The sequence below is a fragment of the Sciurus carolinensis genome, chromosome 6, assembly GCF_902686445.1.
Source record: "Sciurus carolinensis chromosome 6, mSciCar1.2, whole genome shotgun sequence".
Taxonomy (NCBI): Eukaryota; Metazoa; Chordata; class Mammalia; order Rodentia; family Sciuridae; genus Sciurus; species Sciurus carolinensis.
The window spans coordinates 34,181,787-34,201,780 of NC_062218.1; the positions used below are offsets into that span (position 1 = coordinate 34,181,787).

Sequence of the window (19,994 nt, forward strand, 5' to 3'; positions counted from 1 at the left end):
CAGCTTTATTACTGAAACTTACAATGCAGGTCACTGATAATATGGATCCATGTGTAGGTAGGATATGTACGTGAGAAAATACTCATTTTTTCATGATGAATAGCCAAATTTTAAAATTTTACCAAAAGATATTATTTTATTGTTTTCTTTTTTTGGGGGGGAGGGGCAGCCAGTCTTCTAAAGTCTAGAACTCTTGAGATCCTTCTTTGTAAAGAAAAGTAAATTTCTTTTCTTTGCCAAATGTTACATTTCATAATCTTAAAAAACAAAGCAATCATTCCACAAATTTAAAATGAGCAGGCATGCATTCAGGGAAACAGAGGAACATAGTTTTCTTCTCTCACCTGACCAGGAGTAAATATTTTCTAAAATGCATGTGAGAAAACAAAGGAAACTGCAAACAAAAGTGTGAATCCATTTCATGTGAATGAACTCATGCTGGATGAAAACCCCCACTATTTTTTCTCTCTTAAAAATCAGAGCTGAGTCCAGCATATTGTCACCATTTAAGAGCAGTGATTTTAATATATGAAGATTATTATTCACAAGAGAATAAAACAGTCACTCAGAAATTATTGTCTTATATTTCTCAGTGCAATTTGGCCTAAACTCATACCAACAGAGGCAGCTTTTCTAAGATTCTCAAAGATGAGTTTGCTGTAGAAATAGGTCATATAGTACCCTAGAAATTAAGAAACGAGAAGACAATGATCTCAAGCTCACAAACATGAAGGCAATTCCTGGTAACTTAATTTCTGTTGTAGCCATGATTGGGCCCCCCAGATATATGGGAATAGAAACGGAATTTTTCAAATGAAGACAAGTGCTCACTGCTGGACTCTGGGATCCTGACATCAATTGCCCATTTGTTCTTCATTATTTTGGAGCCACCATTCAGTCAGGCTGCCTTAACTTGATTTTCATCTGCAAGGAATACTACATTAAAAGCAGAAGCTCTGTTAAGTGAAATATACAATAACAGAGTTATTTAATTTCACAGAGAAAGGTCTGTAAGATGAGTAGATGAGTGCCTTTACTTTCAAAAATCAAACTCTTAAAGCCTTATTTTAACAAAGAATTATATTTAGCAATTATATTATATACAAGTGTAAATATATATATATATATGGCCAAAGCAAAGAGGAACTGCAAGAATCAGAACTTGCAACCCACCAGCAAACCACATACTTAAGAACATTGGTTTCTGACTGTACTGGGGCTTCCTGGACAGCTCCCCAGGGAGTGGATTCAGGGTTTGGATGGAGAACTCCCAGTGAGGTCAGCATTTGACCAAGTTCTAATGAGGTTATTTTGATGTTTCCTCTATGTTATTCAGGTCTGCACAGATCCTGCTATTTTAAATTAGAAATGGGACAATGTTCATGGAATGTCTTTCTTCCTTATTGCAGATTCAGTTTTTTGAAAGAGGAGCCTGGAAAGTCACAGTAGAATTGTATGTTTGAATTTGATCTTGATGAAATGGCAATGGATTCCCAGAAGTTGGATACTTTGGTTCTTTCTAGAAAGTAAGCCGGGCTGCTAGAAGAAACAGGAAACTGCTGTGTAGCAAAGGAAGTGAATAAACTGCTAGAAGTGGATTCAGTCAGCTGGGCCTTATCTTGGCCCTTCATTCTCCTCCTGCCCACCTAGAGAGGGGCACAGTCAACTCCTGCCTTCCCTTTCTGGCTTGGCCCAACCGATGCTCCCCAAAGTTGCTCAATTTAGTAAATTCAGAGAAACATATTGGAAAAAACCGTTTTGACTTTATTAAGCTAGACATTTGGTTGATTTAGTAATTTTTTTCTATTTTTAACTGGATTCAACAGTCTTTTCTTTTTCTTTTTGCCTCACACATTGATATTACCAAGAAAAAAAAAAACTCACATTGATATTACTAAGAAGCAATATTGATATAATATCTCATGGATTACTGAGAACTAAGTTTATTTGATTTCAAGTGGCTGCTCTATGACCTGGAAATATGGGGTGTCAGTAGGACAGCAAGTCTCTGATCCTGCAACCTCCCTTTTGAGCCAGTTTACTATCAAAACGCTTTGCTGATGCTCCTGCTTAACCAAGCATTTCACTCAAGCGTGCCTTCCCACGTGAGAGCTGAGGTCCTGTATTGACCTAGAGCGCCTCCTTATTTTACAGACTCCTCAATGTGTGTGCTTAGAAAGGCCTCGATGTACTTACCATGTAATTATTTCAGGAAAGTTTAAATTTAAACAAGGAACATACTCACCTTATGACCAATGAAGCTCTGATAGTAAATGTTGGCATCAAGAAGAGAGGTGGTAGGGCCAAGATGGCGGACTAGAGGGCGGCTGCATTTCACGCTGCTCCAGGACGCAAGATTCAAAAGAGGAGATAGTGAGAGACTTGGGACCAACTCAAAGCTGCCGGGTGAGTCTCTCCCGTTGGGGAGGCGTCCCAGATGGGGCGGTAGCCCCGGAACGCAGGGAATTTGTGAAGTGGAGTTGCTCGGCGAGACGCCCCTCCCCCCGCTGGGGCGGTAAACACGGACAACTGGGATCATCGTAGAGGAGGCGGCTCAGCACAGCGCTTGGACTCGAGCAGCCGCTGGGGCTCCGGGCGGCTGCCTGGGGAGGAGCTGCGTGGCGAGCTGTTTGGACCCAGAACAACCGCTTCTGAACACCGGGGGGTTGCCCGGAGGAAGAGGAGGAGCGCGGCGGGACGCTTGGTCTAGGAGTGACTGCATCAGAGCTACAGGCGGTTGCCAGAGGAGGAGCTGCGTGGCGAGCTGTTTGAACTCAGAGTGGGCGCTCCTGAGCGCCGGGGGACTGCCCGGAGGAAGAGGAGGAGCGCGGCGTGTTGCTTGACCTGGGAGTGACTGCATCAGAGCCGTGGGCAGTTGCCAGAGGAGGAGCTGCGCGACGAGCTGTTTGAACTCAGAGCAGCTGCTCCAGAACACTGGTGGCCTGCCTGGAGGAGGAGAGCGGTGGGATGCTTAGTCTGGGAGTGACTGCATCAGAACCACAGGCGGTTGCCAGAGGAGGAGGCGAGTGGTGAGTTGATTGGACTAAAAGCGACCGCTCCTGAACACCGGTGGCCTGCCTGGAGGAGGAGCGTGGTGAGTCACCTGGTCTCGGAGCCACCGCTCCTGAACACCCAGGGGGCTACCCCAAGGAGGAGGAGGAGGAACAGGGCGGGTCACTTGGACTTGGAGTGACTGCCTAGGGCTACCGGTGGTTGGCGGGAGGAGGAGACCCGAAGTGAGTTGTTTGGACTCCTAGTGACTGCGTCAGAAACTGGGCGGCTGTCCGGAGGAGGAGGTGTGTGGCGGGTCTCTGGGTCTTGGAGCTATTGTACGGGGCTCCAGGTGGTGGCTCAGGGGAGGGGCTGCATAGCCAGGCGATTGGTGCAGAGCAGGGTCCCAGGAGCTAGGTGGCTTCTTGCTGGAAGAGCCGCACAGAGACACGCCTAGGGGCGGAGCGATGTTTCCAGGGCGGCGGGCAGAATCTCTGGGAGAGGCAGCCTAAGGAGACTCGCCTGCGAAGGGTGAGGCTCCCAGGCCCAGGACGTAGGTCCGGGCCCCTGGGATCGTTGCAGAGGAAGACAGCCCAGCCCAGGTGGTAGTTGTAGATTGAGGGGAACCTCTAGGAGGGCAGCTGACCAGTGAGACGTCCCCACCGAGTGACTCTTCCCGGCCAAGGGAGGTTTTCCCACAGGGACGGTAAAGCCAGAGACATAGGCACAAACAGGCCTTGCCTCAGCCCGCAGTCTAGTTCCCCATTGGATGACCATTGGTCAACAAGTGGAGGCACCACTGCCCACTAGCAGGGAATATACGCCACCTGAGGGTCACCACCCCTAGAGAGGCAGCTTCTTCGTGGAGCTCTGCATTATCAACTTCCTCCAAGACTTCAGGCTACTGAAGGATAAGAGGGGATATACTAGCAATCTTCAGGGACATTATAAGTTGATAGAGGAAATCTGCAATATCTTAATGACCCACTGATTCCTGAACAATATGAGAAAACAAGGGAAGAAAATGCCCCAAACAAATCTAGATGTTACATCAATAAAATCCAACGACAGCATGGCAGAAGAAATGACAGAAAGGGAGTTCAGAATGTACATAATTAAAATGATTAGGGAAGCAAACGATGAGATGAAAGAGCAAATGCAGGCATTGAACGATCACACCAATCGACAGTTAACAGAGCAAATTCAGGAAGCAAAAGATCATTTCAATAAAGAGTTAGAGATATTGAAAAAAAACCAAACAGAAATCCTTGAAATGAAGGAAACAATAAACCAAATTAAGAACTCCATAGAAAGCATAACCAATAGGATAGAACAGCTGGAAGACAGAACTTCAGATATTGAAGACAAAATATTTAACCTCGAAAACAAAGTTGAACAAACAGAGAAGATGGTGAGAAATCATGAACAGAATCTTCAAGAACTATGGGATATCATGAAAAGGCCAAATTTGAGAATTATTGGGATTGAGGAAGGCTTAGAGAAACAAACCAAAGGAATGAACAATCTATTTGAAGAAATAATATCAGAAAATTTCCCAAATCTGAAGAATGAAATGGAAAATCAAGTCCAAGAGGCTTATAGGACTCCAAATACACAAAATTACAACAGACCCACACCAAGGCACATTATAATGAAAATACCTAACATACAAAATAAAGACAGAATTTTAAAGGCTGTGAGAGAAAAGAACCAAATTACATTCAGGGGGAAGCCAATACGGATATCAGCAGATTTTTCAATCCAGACCCTAAAAGCTAGAAGGGCCTGGAACAACATTTTTCAAGCTCTGAAAGAAAATGGATGCCAACCAAGAATCTTATACCCAGCAAAACTTACCTTCAAATTTGACAATGAAATAAGATCATTCCATGATAAACAAAAGCTAAAAGAATTTACAAAAAGAAAGCCAGCATTACAGAACATTCTCAGCAAAATATTTCATGAGGAAGAGATAAAAAACAAAGAAGCAAATCAGCAAAGGGAGGAATTATCCTAAAGGAACTGTCAAATAAAGGAGGAACCAAGATGTGTCAAAAATTTTAAATATGAACCAAATGACTGGGAATACAAATCATATCTCAATAATAACCCTGAATGTTAATGGCCTGAATTCATCAATCAAAAGACATAGACTGGCAGATTGGATTAAAAAGAAAGATCCAACAATATGTTGCCTGCAAGAGGCTCACCTCATAGAAAGAGATACCCATAGACTAAAGGTGAAAGGATGGGGAAAAACATACCATGCACATGGGCTCAGCAAAAAAGCTGGAGTATCCATCCTCATTTCAGATAACGTGGACTTCAAGCCAATGTTAGTTAGAAGGGATAAAGAAGGACATTTCATACTGCTTAAGGGAAGCATAAATCAGCAAGATATAACAATCATAAACATCTATGCCCCAAACAGTGGCTCATCCATGTATGTTAAACAAATCCTTCTCAATTTTAGAAACCAAATAGACCATAACACAATAATACTAGGTGATTTTAACACGCCTCTTTCACCACTGGACAGATCTTCCAAACAAAAATTGAAAAAAGAAACCATAGATCTCAATAACACAATCAATAATTTAGACTTAACAGACATTTATAGAATATACCATCCAACCAAGAGCGAATACACTTTCTTCTTAGCAGCACATGGATCCTTCTCTAAAATAGACCATATATTATGCCACAAAGCTAATGTCAGCAAATACAAGAAGATAGAGACACTACCTTGTATTCTATCAGATCATAATGGATTGAAGTTACAAATTAATGAAAGAGTAAAAAACAGAAACTACTCCAACACCTGGAGATTAAACAGTATGCTACTATATGATGAATGTATAACAGAAGATATTAGGAAGGAAATTAAAAAATTCTTAGAGGTAAATGAGAACAAAGAAACATCATATCAAAATCTCTGGGACACTATGAAAGCGGTACTTAGAGGAAGATTTATTTCATGGAGCGCATTTAATAAAAGAAGTAAAACTCAAAAAATAAATGACCTAACACTACAGCTCAAAGCCCTAGAAAAAGAAGAACAGACCAACACCAAAAGTAGTAGAAGACAGGAAATAGTTAAACTCAGAGCTGAAATCAACGAAATTGAAATGAAAGAAACAATACAAAAAATTGACAAAATAAATAGTTGGTTCTTCGAAAAAATAAACAAAATTGATAAACCTTTAGCCACACTAACAAAGAGAAGACGAGAGAAAACCCAAATCAGTAAAATTCGGAATGAACAAGGAAATATCACAACAGACACGACCGAAATACAAAACATAATTAGAAGCTATTTTGAAAATCTATACTCCAACAAAATAGAAAATTTCGAAGACATCAACAGGTTTCTAGAGACATATGAATTGCCTAAACTGAACGAGGAGGACATACACAATTTAAATAGACCAATTTCAAGTAATGAAATAGAAGAAGTCATCAAAAGCCTTCCAACAAAGAAAAGTCCAGGACCAGATGGGTTCTCAGCCGAGTTCTACAAAACTTTTAAAGAAGAACTCATTCCAATACTTCTCAAAGTATTCCAGAAAATAGAAGAGGAGGGAACTCTCCCAAACTCATTCTATGAAGCCAATATTACCCTGATACCTAAACCAGACAGAGACACATCGAGGAAAGAAAATTTCAGACCAATATCCTTAATGAACATCGACGCAAAAATTCTCAACAAAATTTTAGCAAATCGCATACAAAAACATATTAAAAAGATAGTGCACCATGATCAAGTGGGTTTCATCCCAGGGATGCAAGGTTGGTTCAACATCAGGAAATCAATAAATGTCATTCACCATATCAATAGACTTAAAGTCAAGAATCACATGATTATTTCGATAGATGCAGAAAAAGCATTTGATAAAATACAGCATCCCTTCATGCTCAAAACACTAGAAAAAATAGGGATAGTGGGAACATTCCTTAACATTGTAAAGGCCATCTACGCTAAACCCATGGCTAATATCATTCTAAATGGTGAAAAACTGAAAGCATTCCCTCTAAAAACTGGAACAAGGCAGGGATGCCCTCTTTCACCACTTCTATTCAATATCGTCCTTGAAACTCTAGCCAGAGCAATTAGACAGACCAAAGAAATTAAAGGGATACGAATAGGAAAAGAAGAACTCAAACTATCCCTATTTGCTGATGATATGATGGTATACTTAGAGGAACCAGGAAATTCCACCAGAAAACTTTTAGATCTCATAAGTGAATTCAGTAAAGTAGCGGGATATAAGATCAATGCACATAAATCTAAGGCATTTTTATATATAAGCGATGAATCTTCAGAAAAAGAAATTAGGAAAACTACCCCATTCACAATAGCTTCGAAAAAAATAAAGTATTTGGGAATCAATCTCACAAAAGAGGTGAAAGACCTCTACAATGAGAACTACAGAACACTAAAGAAAGAAATTCAAGAAAACCTTAGAAGATGGAAAGATCTCCCATGTTCTTGGATAGGAAGAATTAATATTGTCAAAATGGCCATACTACCAAAAGTGCTATACAGATTCAATGCAATTCCAATTAAAATCCCAATGATGTACCTTACAGAAATAGAGCAAGAAATTATGAAATTCATCTGGAAGAATAAAAAACCCAGAATAGCTAAAGCAATCCTTGGCAGAAAGAGTGAAGCAGGGGGTATCGCAATACCAGATCTTCAACTCTACTACAAAGCAATAGTAACAAAAACGGCATGGTATTGGTACCAAAATAGAAAGGTGGATCAATGGTACAGAATAGAGGACACGGACACAAACCCAAATAAATACAATTTTCTCATACTAGACAAAGGGGCCAAAAATATGCAATGGAGAAAAGATAGCCTCTTCAACAAATGGTGCTGGGAGAATTGGAAATCCATATGCAACAGAATGAAACTAAACCCATATCTCTCACCATGCACGAAACTAAACTCAAAATGGATTAAGGATCTCGGAATCAGACCAGAGACGTTGCATCTTATAGAAGAAAAAGTAGGTCCAGAGCTTCAACATGTCGGCTTAGGACCAGACTTCCTCAACAGGACTCCCACAGCACAAGAAATAAAAGCAAGAATTAATAACTGGGATAGATTCAAACTAAAAAGCTTTCTCTCAGCAAAGGTAACTATCAGCAATGCAAAGAAAGAGCCTACAGAGTGGGAGAAAATCTTTGCCAATCAGACTTCAGATAGAGCGCTAATCTCCAGAATCTATAAAGAACTCAAAAAACTCTACACCAAGAATGTAAAGAATCCAACTGACAAATGGGCTAAGGAAATGAATAGACACTTCACAGAAGAAGATCTACAAGCAATCAACAAACATATGGAAAAATGTTCAACATCTCTAGTAATAAGAGAAATGCAAATCAAAACCACCCTAAGATTCCATCTCACCCCAATTAGAATGGCAATTATCAAGAATACAAGCAACAACAGGTGTTGGCGAGGATGTGGGGAGAAAGGTACACTCTTACATTGCTGGTGGGGCTGCAAATTAGTGCAGCCACTCCGGAAAGCAGTGTGGAGATTCCTTAGAAAACTTGGAATGGAACCACCATTTGACCCAGCTATCCCACTCCTTGGCCTATACCCAAAGGACTTAAAATCAGCATATTACAGAGATACAGCCACATCAATGTTCATAGCTGCTCAGTTCACAATAGCCAGATTGTGGAACCAACCTAGATGTCCTTCAATTGATGAATGGATAAAGAAAATGTGGTATATATATACAATGGAATATTACTCAGACATAAAGAACGATAAAATTATGGCATTTGCAGGCAAATGGATGAAACTGGAGAATATCATGCTAAGTGAGATAAGCCAATCTCAAAAAACCAAAGGAAGAATGGTATCGCTAATAAGTGGATGATGACACATAATGGGGGGTGGGAAGGGTTAGTGTTGGGGGTGGAGTTGGGTTTAGGGAGGGGGGCAGGAATGGAGGATGGAAGGACTGTATAGATGGAGGGGAAGGGTGGGAAGGGAGGGGGGGAAGGGAAAAAATGGCAGAATGAATCAAACAACATTACCCTATGTAAATTTATGATTACACAAATGGTATGCCTTTACGCCATGTACAGACAGAGAAACAACATGTATCCCATTTGTTTACAATAAAAAAAAAAAAAAAAGAAGAGAGGTGGTTGTTCTCATGGATCCTTAAAATCTCCAATGTGGTTAGTCTTCTTTCCTCCTAAAAGGTCATCACATGACAATACCTAAGTCAAGCCCTCACACAAAGTGTACCTGTCAGTCCTCATCAAATCTGAGTGCTTAGGTCATAAATTAGGGCATAAACCTGCAGTGATTGTTTGTCTGATCGGCCTCTAGAAACTAGTGTAATCGGTGAACTGAAGACCCACTTCCTCCAAGTTGAAATTGTGATTAGCAATCAAAATCACTACTTGGAGACTAGACTCAATGATGTAAGAATTAGGAAGGCTGTTGTGAGCTTGAGTCACACATGGATACGTCAGTCTCACTCAAGCTTGCCTTCTCAGAGGAAAACTGAGTTTATTTACGTAAACACATGTACAGCTGTACATTATTTTCTTGACATTCTTCTTTGATTTTTCACAATGCTAAGAAAACATTCCTTTCAAGTTGTAACCAGTGTGCTTTTGTTAACAAACCCTAAAGTAAAAAAAAAAAAAAAAAATTTAGCCCCTCTCATTAGTGTAAAAGAAGGGTAGACAACTCATATCTCAGGAATAAAGGAGTTCTGAATCAAACATATTTTGGAGTGAATCAGGGTTATGCTTTGAAAGTTTGTGAAAAGCAATGGAATTCAATTTTACAACTGTCACTTGTTTTGAAGTCATTATGATTTTCATAATCCTCAGTAATCTACTCCTCCACCCATGTGATGTGATAGAAACCACCACAACCAAATTAGGATTTAACAACAGCTCTCTGATCCTAGTCTCTGACAGGAAATCATGCTGATTGAGAACCAGAATTTTCAAGGACTCCTACTGAATATCAGTTCTCAGACATGAGATTAGAAACTTATAACAAAAAGATGTTTCTAATTTGTAATCTAAAAAAGGAGGAAGATGATCGTAAGAATGACTGGCGGTGGATTCAAATACAAGGATAGGGAAGTTACGTCCAATTAATTCTACTGTCCTTATCCCCCACCTCCTCCATTCCCCATGTATATATAATATGCAAAAATGCATTCTACTGTCAAGTATATCTAAAAAGAACAAATAATATTAAAACAAATAAAATAATAATTACAGATTTTTTAAAAAGGATGACTGGTGTTGGTAGTGCTAGTGAGGATTGCTTTGTTTTATCTTTTGGGGTCTATATAAAAATACTAGTTTTTGCATTAATTAAGATTAAGTTCGCTTGCAAAATGTAAAAAATAAAAACTTCAAATGACACTGGCATAAATGGAATGGAAAAATTGTTTTTCTTTTTAGACAAAAGTTCAGAGACTGGTGGGTAAGACGTTTCAGTGTATCAGGGACTCAAGAGCTCTTATGGCACATTTCTCCACTGTGTTTGTCATTCCCAGGGTCACCTCATGACTCAAGGTGGCTGTCAGAGATCTAGTCATTGCATCTACTACATTATAGCAATCATAGAAGAGAAATGAAACAGAGCAGATTTCTCTATAGGACTACTTTCTATCACTTCTACTTTTACTTCATTGGTCAGAATATAGCCAAATGGCAGTATCTAGTTGTAACAGAAGATGGGAATGCAGTCAATATCATTGCAAATCTCTGTCCAGGAAAAACTCAGAGGCCCAGCAGCAGGACAAATGTGTATAGGAAGGAAATCCATAGTTCCCTTACTGTTGTGTAGAAAATGTGTGACTTTGACTAAGATAATTTTTTCAATCTCAATTTTTTCACCCGAATAAAGAGTAGGATATTTCTGTTCTTTTAGACTTATTGGAGGGATTAGGAGATAATATTGTAAACAACTTTTCAAAGTACTTCATACATGAAAAGTTTCCAGTATTCTGAATGAAATACACAGCATTTTAGAGCCAAATATATAAACAAAGTGCACATAAACTTTTTTTAGTAATAGTTTTTGACATCTGAGACAACCATTAACGATAGTTAAATTGGAAATGCCCTCCCCCGTATATAAAATAGACTCTGGATTAGCTTAGTTATCTATTTCTAGCTTCATCACTGGCTATCCCTCTAATTCTTCCACAACAATATGACCTCAGGATTGAGAATGATATTTTTAGCATTATGAACCATGACTTTCCTTCGAAGGAAGGAGACTGCCTTAAAGAAGATGAGAAACATCTGAGCATGGAAATTTTATCATTACAAAAGGCTCCCTGTCAAATGTTAGGTAAGGGTTAGTCATCGTCACCGTCATCCTAGTGGATAGAATCTGTGTCGGAATAAAGCTGGAAATGGCTCATAGGAGTGGGCTGCAATTACAGACCACAGCTCTTAAACGTGGGAATGCATCAACCAGAGTTCAGTCGGGGAAGCAGAGTCACTGAGTACTTGGTGAAGAAGGAATTTATTATAGACTTTAGGTCCAACAGGGTTGTGGGAGGAGCTGGGGAAGTGAAGGTCTGGAACAGGGAGTGAAGGATCAAAGGGTCGTTGTACAGCTTATTCTCCAAAAACCACTGGTCAGATTGGATGTCAGAGCTTGAAGGTAATGTGAAGGCTGAGTGTGCCCAGACACTGACGCGGGTGTAGAGGCGGAGGTCGTGGAGATATCTGTAAGAAGCTGTTATGTCTGTGGAGCAGTGGCTTCTACGTATTTGTAGCCAAACCTCTGTTTGTGGGCTTGGGACAGCTGTTGTTTAGTCCTGCCCTCAGTGGGGAAGGGAAACTGGTCAGAGAACAGGGGACAGTGAGGCCTAGCTTCAATTCACAAGGGGCTTCTGTAATGAGACAAGGAAATAATAGGAATTGCTATAGTTGTGTGTTACGTAGTAATAATAAGCTATATTTGGTATTTGCCTGGACTTGTAAAACTAAAATCATAAAAGGCGCCTGGTGACAAACTTGCTGTGTGGCAGGATGACACTCCTGAACAATGCTGATAGGAACTTTTATCTGTGATTTGAGTGGTGGCTCCTAGTCTAGTCGTGTTCTGGGCTTTATCAATTTAGACCAGAGCTTGACTGGGCTAAAAATCACGACTTAAGCCTCTGGACTTTGGAGCAAACGGTCAGCAGCACCGTGACCAGAGGACTCCATGTTGCTCTGTCTCTTTACTGCCCTGGCTGCTGTCCACTCCATCTCTGATTGCTGATCGACCGTTGTCACTGAGGCCAGATGACTGACCACCACTCCCGTGATGATGACTGCCATCCAGACTCTGGACTCACTGGACACCCAAGGACATCCAAAGACATCCGAGGAGCTGAGAGAGGCTATGGCTGAGAAGAATCCCCTGGGTCTTGCGGACTGATTTCTTGGCTAAGAGACGTTGCATTGAGTAAGTCCATGGAGATTGGATTCTAGGTGAACAAGGGAGTAAATCTTCAATGTATTTGTGACTTGCTATTATTAGGAATGTTGAGTGTGCACTGCATGAATAAAATCCACTTGTTGGAACCAAACTTGATTCCTCTCTTACTGCTCGCGACAGCTTGTGGAAATGAATATCACTGTAACCAATCCCAGCAGGCTTCTTAGTTCATGGCTGCTCATCGACTCTACCTTCCAAACTGCATCTAGAATTGTTCAGAAAAGGAGATTTGGGAAATATAACAACCCACCTTAACCAAGTTGACATACCATAATCCAACACAGGGATGAAGCAAATGCAAACATGCTTTTTAACTAGAAGTTCACCATTACTTGGTAAACTTAACTGTTCTTAGTATCAATATTTATTTAGTAATTTTAAAAATGTTGAATACTTTAGTAGCTTGCTTATGATCTTACAGACACATAAACATTAAGAAGTAGGCATTTTACAATTCTAAGAATTTAAGTAGTAGAAACTACTAAGGTACATGATTTATTCTCTATTATAGTTAATGACCCCAAAAGTCACAGCTATGCTGCCTGATAGATCAGAACCCACTTTGCCTCTAATTGAGCAACCCTATTTCAGCATCATTCCTCAGCACCCACGTGAAATCCCTGTTTTTTATTCTACTAGCTCCCTTATTAATGAGTTAAATAAACTTTAATACACACTCACTACATGCAAGACAATTACGTTTTTAAGCTGAAACTGAGATTTTGACAACCTTTGACAATAAGGAAAACTGTTTCTGTGTTTTATAAATAAGAGGGAACATCGAAGACCAAGGGCCCATAGCAGAGCCAAATGTGGGGAACCTGTGTATGAGGCACTGAGAATCTCACTACAGCGATGTACGAGTGAGAGCAAGCAATCTCCAAGGTTTGAGCAAGAGCCAGGAAAAGTGGCATCCATGAAGCATGAGTCCTGAGTAACAAGGTAATTGTTTTATTCAGCTTTTTTGCTGCTGTGACTAAATGGTCTGGCCAGAGTATTTATAGAGGAGGAAAGGTTTATTTGGGGCTCGCGGTTTCAGAGGTCTTAGTCCATAGAAGGCCGGCTCCATTCCTCAGAGCTCGAGGTGAGCAGAACATCACAGGGAAGAGCATGAGCAGAGGGAAGCAGCTCACATCATCAGAAAACAGAGAAAGAAACTCCACTCACCAAACACAAATATATACCCAAAGTCACACCCAATTCCCACCTTCTCCAGTCACGCCCTACCACTTCAGTTACCACTCGGTTCATCCCTATCAGGGGATTAAATCACTGATTGGGTTAAGACTCTCACAACCCAATCATTTCTCCTCTGAACCTTCCTGCATTGCCGCTTTCAGGGGACACTTCACAACCAAACAATAATAGTAATGAAGCAGTCACCTGATTCAAAGTGGCCCCCGTTCATGTGTGGTGCTATACTTTTTGAAAAGGGAAACTCACGGGATATAATCAAAAAAGTTCTTATTTTCTTTTTTCTCAGAGTCTTGCTCATCCTGACCTTTTGGTAAAGTCCAGTGTAAGTTTCAAAACTTTCAGGCAGTAAATTATCCTTCTTAGAATTGTATAAAATCAATGTGGTGTCCTGATTGTTCTGTTCAGAGTTGCCAAGGGAAAAATCTGCTTCATCATAATTTCCAGTTTCCAGAGGCAATTAAGAAGACATTGTTGCTCTTATTTTCACCTTTTCATGGACAAGGCTTTGCCAACAGTGTGTTTAATTTAAGGGTTCCTTCCCTTCTTTCTGACTAGACATCTCCCTGATTGAAAGCAAGAATTACCAGGCCCATTGTGTATTCAGTGTGGGTTCTTCAGATTATACCTTCTCTAGGTAACCAGGATTTGGGGTGAATATCATCAAATATTTGGGGAGCAATCTTAAGAAAAAGATGTTGACATTTTTGCCTCAAGAATTAGAATAATTATTATCAATTATTATCAATAACATAAACAATAATAGATATTGGTGTGGATGTGGGGGAAAAGGCACACTCGTATATTACTGGTGGAATTGCAGATTGGTGCATCCACTCTGGAAAGCAGTATGGAGAATCCTCATAAAACTTGATATGAATCCACTTTTTGACCCAAGTGGTCCATGGTTTTTACCCAAAGGACTTAAAATTAGCATACTGCAGTAACAGCCACATCAATGTTTATAGCAGCACAATTCACAAAAGCTAGATTGTGGAACCAACCTAGATGCCCTTCAACAGATGAATAGATGAAGAAATATATATATACTGTGGTATATATGCACAATGGAATATTATTCAGTCATAAGAATAATAATATTATGGGATTTGCAGGTAAATGGATGGAATTGGAGAATATCATGCTAAGTGAAATAAGCCAATCCCAAAAAACCAATGACTGAATGTTTTCCCTCATAAATGGATGATGATATATAATGGGGGTGGGGGTTGAGGGTGAGAGAAGAATGGAGGAACTTTAGATTATGTAGAGGGAAATGAGAGGGAGCAGGGTATGAAAAATGGTGGAATGAGACAGACATCATTACCCTATGTACATGCATGGCTACATGAATGGTGTGAATCTACATCGTGTACAACCATAGAAAAAAAAGATGTACCCAATTTGTGTACAAGGAATCAAAATGCAGTCTGTAAAAATTTTAAAAAAATTAAAAAACAAAGTACCTCAAATTTCAATAACAAAACTTAAACATTGGATAATGATCCACTGCTTGAATAGAAAGTGACAGGAGCCACTTCTAGAAAGTGATTTCCTTGGGATTTGAATCATATCCAGCTCTGAGAGGACCAATCTCATTTTCAGAGAAACACATATGCTGGAAACGGGGATGTGTGCACTCCAGCGAATGACACACATACAGTGCCATCTAAGGAAGGTCGCAGCATACTTCAGCCCAAACACTGAAAACATTTGCAAACGTTTTGTACTCATTATCACAGAATGGCATGCTAATTGTGGAACATGTATCAGAAATATCACTAGTATAATCTAACTTCACTCAGTTAATTCTTCCAGCAGAAGAACTTCAGTGACAAATTTTGCCCAATCTTAGACTCCTCCTTGCCTTAGATCACTTAGGCCCAGATTCCTGAACTCCATAAACATTCTCTTAGACTTTCTGTTCTTAGACACTATGAAGAATCTATCCAGTTGTTGCTTTCCACATCGGCTACATCTACAGGTAAGTCTAATTAACTTACCTGTTAATTTTATCAACAGGTTTTTTTTTTTTTTAGATGAGCTTTTGGAAAGCTGAGAGAAGATACAAAGAAGTCCTAATGTCATTAACAGTGGTCAAATGTTTGCAAATATGTTGGAAATGAGTAATCTGGTAAAGTATCATATTAATTTTCATAATAGAAAAATATCTACTGAGCCCTTTGTATGTCTGTCTGCATGCAATACCTTTTTAATTGCTACAAAACCTCCACTGAGTTTGTCGTATTAATATCTCTATTTTATTGAAAGGAAAATAAGGTAAAAAGGAGTTAATTAACTTTCCCACAGCTACTCAGATGGTAAACGTCAGAGCCACTTATGAAATTCTATCCAGACAGAAGGACTCCAGACTACTAAATATAGGAAAAAAAATGGGACCAAAGGGCTCCAGCCAGACTCAGATTTCCTCATGCTCCAATTCGGTCACCACAGCCTTAGATAGCATTTGGCTCAAGGCTGTGGGGACCAGAAAGGGAAATGGGTTCACTTCTCAGTCTCATTCTCTCTCATGATGGCCAGGCTCTTCCCAGGATGACTGACAGGCCCCTGGAAAACGGGGAGAGCTTGTGTCCAACAAATATTCTCAGTTATAAATCAAATATATATCTCTTTGAACACTTAAAATGTTCTTATTTCTATTCAGGGTTGTATAGAATAAATGTTCTGAGGGAAACAATATATAATGCTTACCTTCCTGAATTATTCAAGTAACTAACAGAAAGACCAGATTTTTTTTTTTTTACTCTATTTATCCACACTACTGTCTGTACAACACAGTGTTATCAACCTGCCCACTGATGGATCCCTAAGAAATTAGGAGTTGCTACATTGACTCACAGTTAGTCTCATCAGCCCAATACTTTATTACCAACAAAGTTTCCAAGGGATAAACAACATATTTGATATATAGTCTCTTTGAAAATGTTTGTTGCTAACTTATTCTATTTATAGACTCACTGTTTATGTAAACATTTTGTTGTGATTTGTTCCAAAGATTTGCTATTATTATTCACATCCAAGGAGGAAGGAGGAAGAGTAAGAGAGAGAGAGAGAGAGAGAGAGAGACTGAGACTCATATTTCAGCCCTTGGAATGGTCCCACCTATGTTCTGCATAAGATGTCTGCTCTTTGTACTTCTATCTCTCCTCTCCACCTTGTTCCTACCTGCTCTCTGCCCAGAGATCACTTGCCTGGACTCAGGGCCCTCTGCTTCACTACAGGTTTCTGCCAATTGCGCAGGCAAGGGATTAGAGAGAGGCAGATTAAGCTATTTATTCCTTCAGCTTCCTGCCTGACCAGTGAGTTGGGATAACTCTTAACCATAGGTCATCGCTCTTTACAGTGCGATGGACTTTCTGCTATTCATTTAAGGTTTTGGTAACTCCCTCCCTTCACTCATTCCTTCCTGCTCAGGGGTCGTACTGGCTCATTTATCACAAACCCTAGATCATTACAGTATTTTTGTTGGTTCTTCTTTATTAACGACCAATCTGAAAATTAACCCTCAAATTTTTTTACCTTGAATTTACCAATTATTTTCTATTGGGATTTTAATGGATACTTTTTGTAATCTTCCTTTTCAAGGACCATAATCAACTGGAAGAAGACTACGGTTATTTCTCCAAGAATACATCCGTGTAAAGCTGTATGGGAGGCAGATACAGCACATTTTAAAACTGAACTGTTCTTAATGTTCTTTGGGGTGTCTCTTGAAGCCACATATGTTCATGCCTTGCCCTTGTGTTCTTCATCAAAGAAGTATGTCTCTAGATCATCTGTTGTATGTTCAATTGTCTCAGAACCATATTCCCTATAATATAATTGTCAGATTATCGGATGGTGAAAGCAATCATTATAGTAATGAAAGACTATGGTTTTCTACATCTTGTTCATGGATAAGAAGTTATTTATTTTATGGATGTTTTCAGATGACAGTGTTTTAATCAAAGGGATTTCTTGCCTTTTTGTTGTAGAACTCTTTTGCCATATTAAATTTTATAAATAAGCATGATGTATAGTTGGTAAAAGTGAGCTACCCATGCTGGATTAGGAGGCACACTCACCATCTCCTGCTAAAGCCAGGGGATTAGAGTCCAGAGAAATATTCCAAGAACCCTGGAGTTCTATAGAACTCATTGTGTTTAACTCTGTATTTAACTCCCCCAAATATTCTACTTTTAGGAGTTCTAACTTCCAAAGTATGGGAGAATACTTTATAGTAAGAAACTTCCTTTATGGTTTTCAAATCACACCAGGAAACCATCCTAGCGATATCAACAAAATGGAAAACTGTTGTTTGCTCGTTTTTGTAGTAGTGGGGCTTGAATGGAAGGCCTTACTCCTGCTAGGCAAGTGCTCTGCCACTGAGCTACATCCCAGCCCCAGGATGGAGGTCCAGGATGCTGCAGGTCCTGACACTCCACAGGAGTATTTAATAAACAACTAGAAAATGATTAACTGCGTAAGCTCTCTGAAAATCAGTGAAAGGTCTACAGGAAATAATCCAACTCCCATGCATGAAAAGTCTATATTGAAAGTGGTAGAAAATTCTGTAGCATTTATAGTCATCCTTGCTACACACCTTTGCTGGCAATGTGGTGCATTTCAGGGAAAGCAGTTTTCTGAACCCGAGTTCTGTTCTGTGAGCCCAAGAGAAAAGAGAGGACAAATTCAGCAATGTTCTTGTCTGCAGGCTGCCCTAGGGATTGATCTCTGCATCACCTAACTCCAGAGTTCAAACTGCAGGAAACAACCATAGGAACAGCAGGCAAGACTAAGAAAAATTCCAGGGCACAGTAGATTTATAAATACCTGGAGTAAGAGATGTCAGGTTAAGAGATACAAAAGAACAGCTATGACCCTGAGAAGAAGCAAGAGTGAGACAATCAGGGAAATGTTAAAAACATTTAAAGCAGCTGTGTATACAGAAGAATTGAAAAAGAAAGCACATTCCCAGATCCAGAGAAGACACATGCCGGGAAAAGACCTAAGACGACCTTAAGTCTTCATGCCAGGCTGATGAGCAAAGTTCTCTTGCACAAAGCCAATCTGCAGTGATCAGGAGAGGAGGCTGCTTTTATAAATGCTCATTTTTATAAATGCTTAATTTTCAACAGAAGGTCACAAACATGAAAAGAAACAGAGAAATACAGGCCTCTGACTTCCTTGGCAAAGACTTTAAAACAAATGATTTAAATACCATCAGAGAACTAAAGGAAAACACAAAGAACTTAGGGAAATTGGGAACATGGTATAGTAACAAAATCAGAATGATGATAAAGAATTAGAAATGATGAAAAAAACAACAAACCGGAAATTCTGGAGCTAAAAAATATAACAACTAGTGTCAAAAATTCACCAGAGGAATTCTAAGCTAAAATCATAGAAGAAAAAAATCAGTGAGCTTGAAGACAGGTAATTTGAAATTATCAAATCTGAGGAAGAAAGAAAAAAATATGTGTGAAGATACGTGAGATGGAACATCATCAAGCAGACTGATATATATATATATTCTGGGAGTAACAGAAGGGAGAGAGAGAGAGAGAGAGAGAGAGAGAGAGAGAGAGAGAGAGAGAGAGAGAGAGAGAGAGAGAGAGAGGGAGAGGGAGAGAGAGAGAGATGAAGGAAGAGAGAGGGAGAAAGAGAAGCTTATTTGATAAATTTTACTTGATAAAATAATGAGCAATATCTTTCTAATTTTGAAGAAAGACATTGATATCCAAGAAGATAAGCAAACTCAAGGTAGGATAAATTGAAAGAGATTCACATCATGAGAAGTTGGAATTAAATTTCTGAGACAGAATCTCAAAAGCAGTGAGAGAAGCAATTTGTCGTACAAGGGAGTCTCTCTCTCTCCCTTGCTCTCTCTCTCTCTCTCCTGCTCTCTCTCTCTCTCTCCATCACCCCCCACACATATTTTTTTCTCGAATATATGTGAAAGAAAATGAGATAAAAGTATCTTTGAGAATTCTCTTGCCAGCAAAACTGTGCTTCAAAAGGAGGAGGAAATGAAGGTATTCACAGATAAAACCTGAGAGAACTTGTAGTCACCAGATTTACTCTAATAGAAATGCCAACTTGTTGTGAAAGGATGCTAAATAGTAAATTAAAGCCATATGAAAATAGAAGCTTTTCCAGTAAAAGTAAATGCAAGTATAAAAGTCAATATTATTGTAACTTGGCTTTATAGCTTCACTTTTAGCTTTCTATAAGACTTGGAAGGCAAAAGCAGAAAAAAATTGTAAAGCTGTGTTAGTGGGTGCACAATATTTAATGATGTAACTTG

General features: G+C 39.6%; 1 pseudogene; it reads left to right on the forward strand.

Moving 5' to 3' along the window:
• LOC124986299 (39S ribosomal protein L1, mitochondrial-like) overlaps positions 1-19,994 on the forward strand; it is a 43,771-nt pseudogene that overhangs the window by 15,175 nt on the left and 8,602 nt on the right.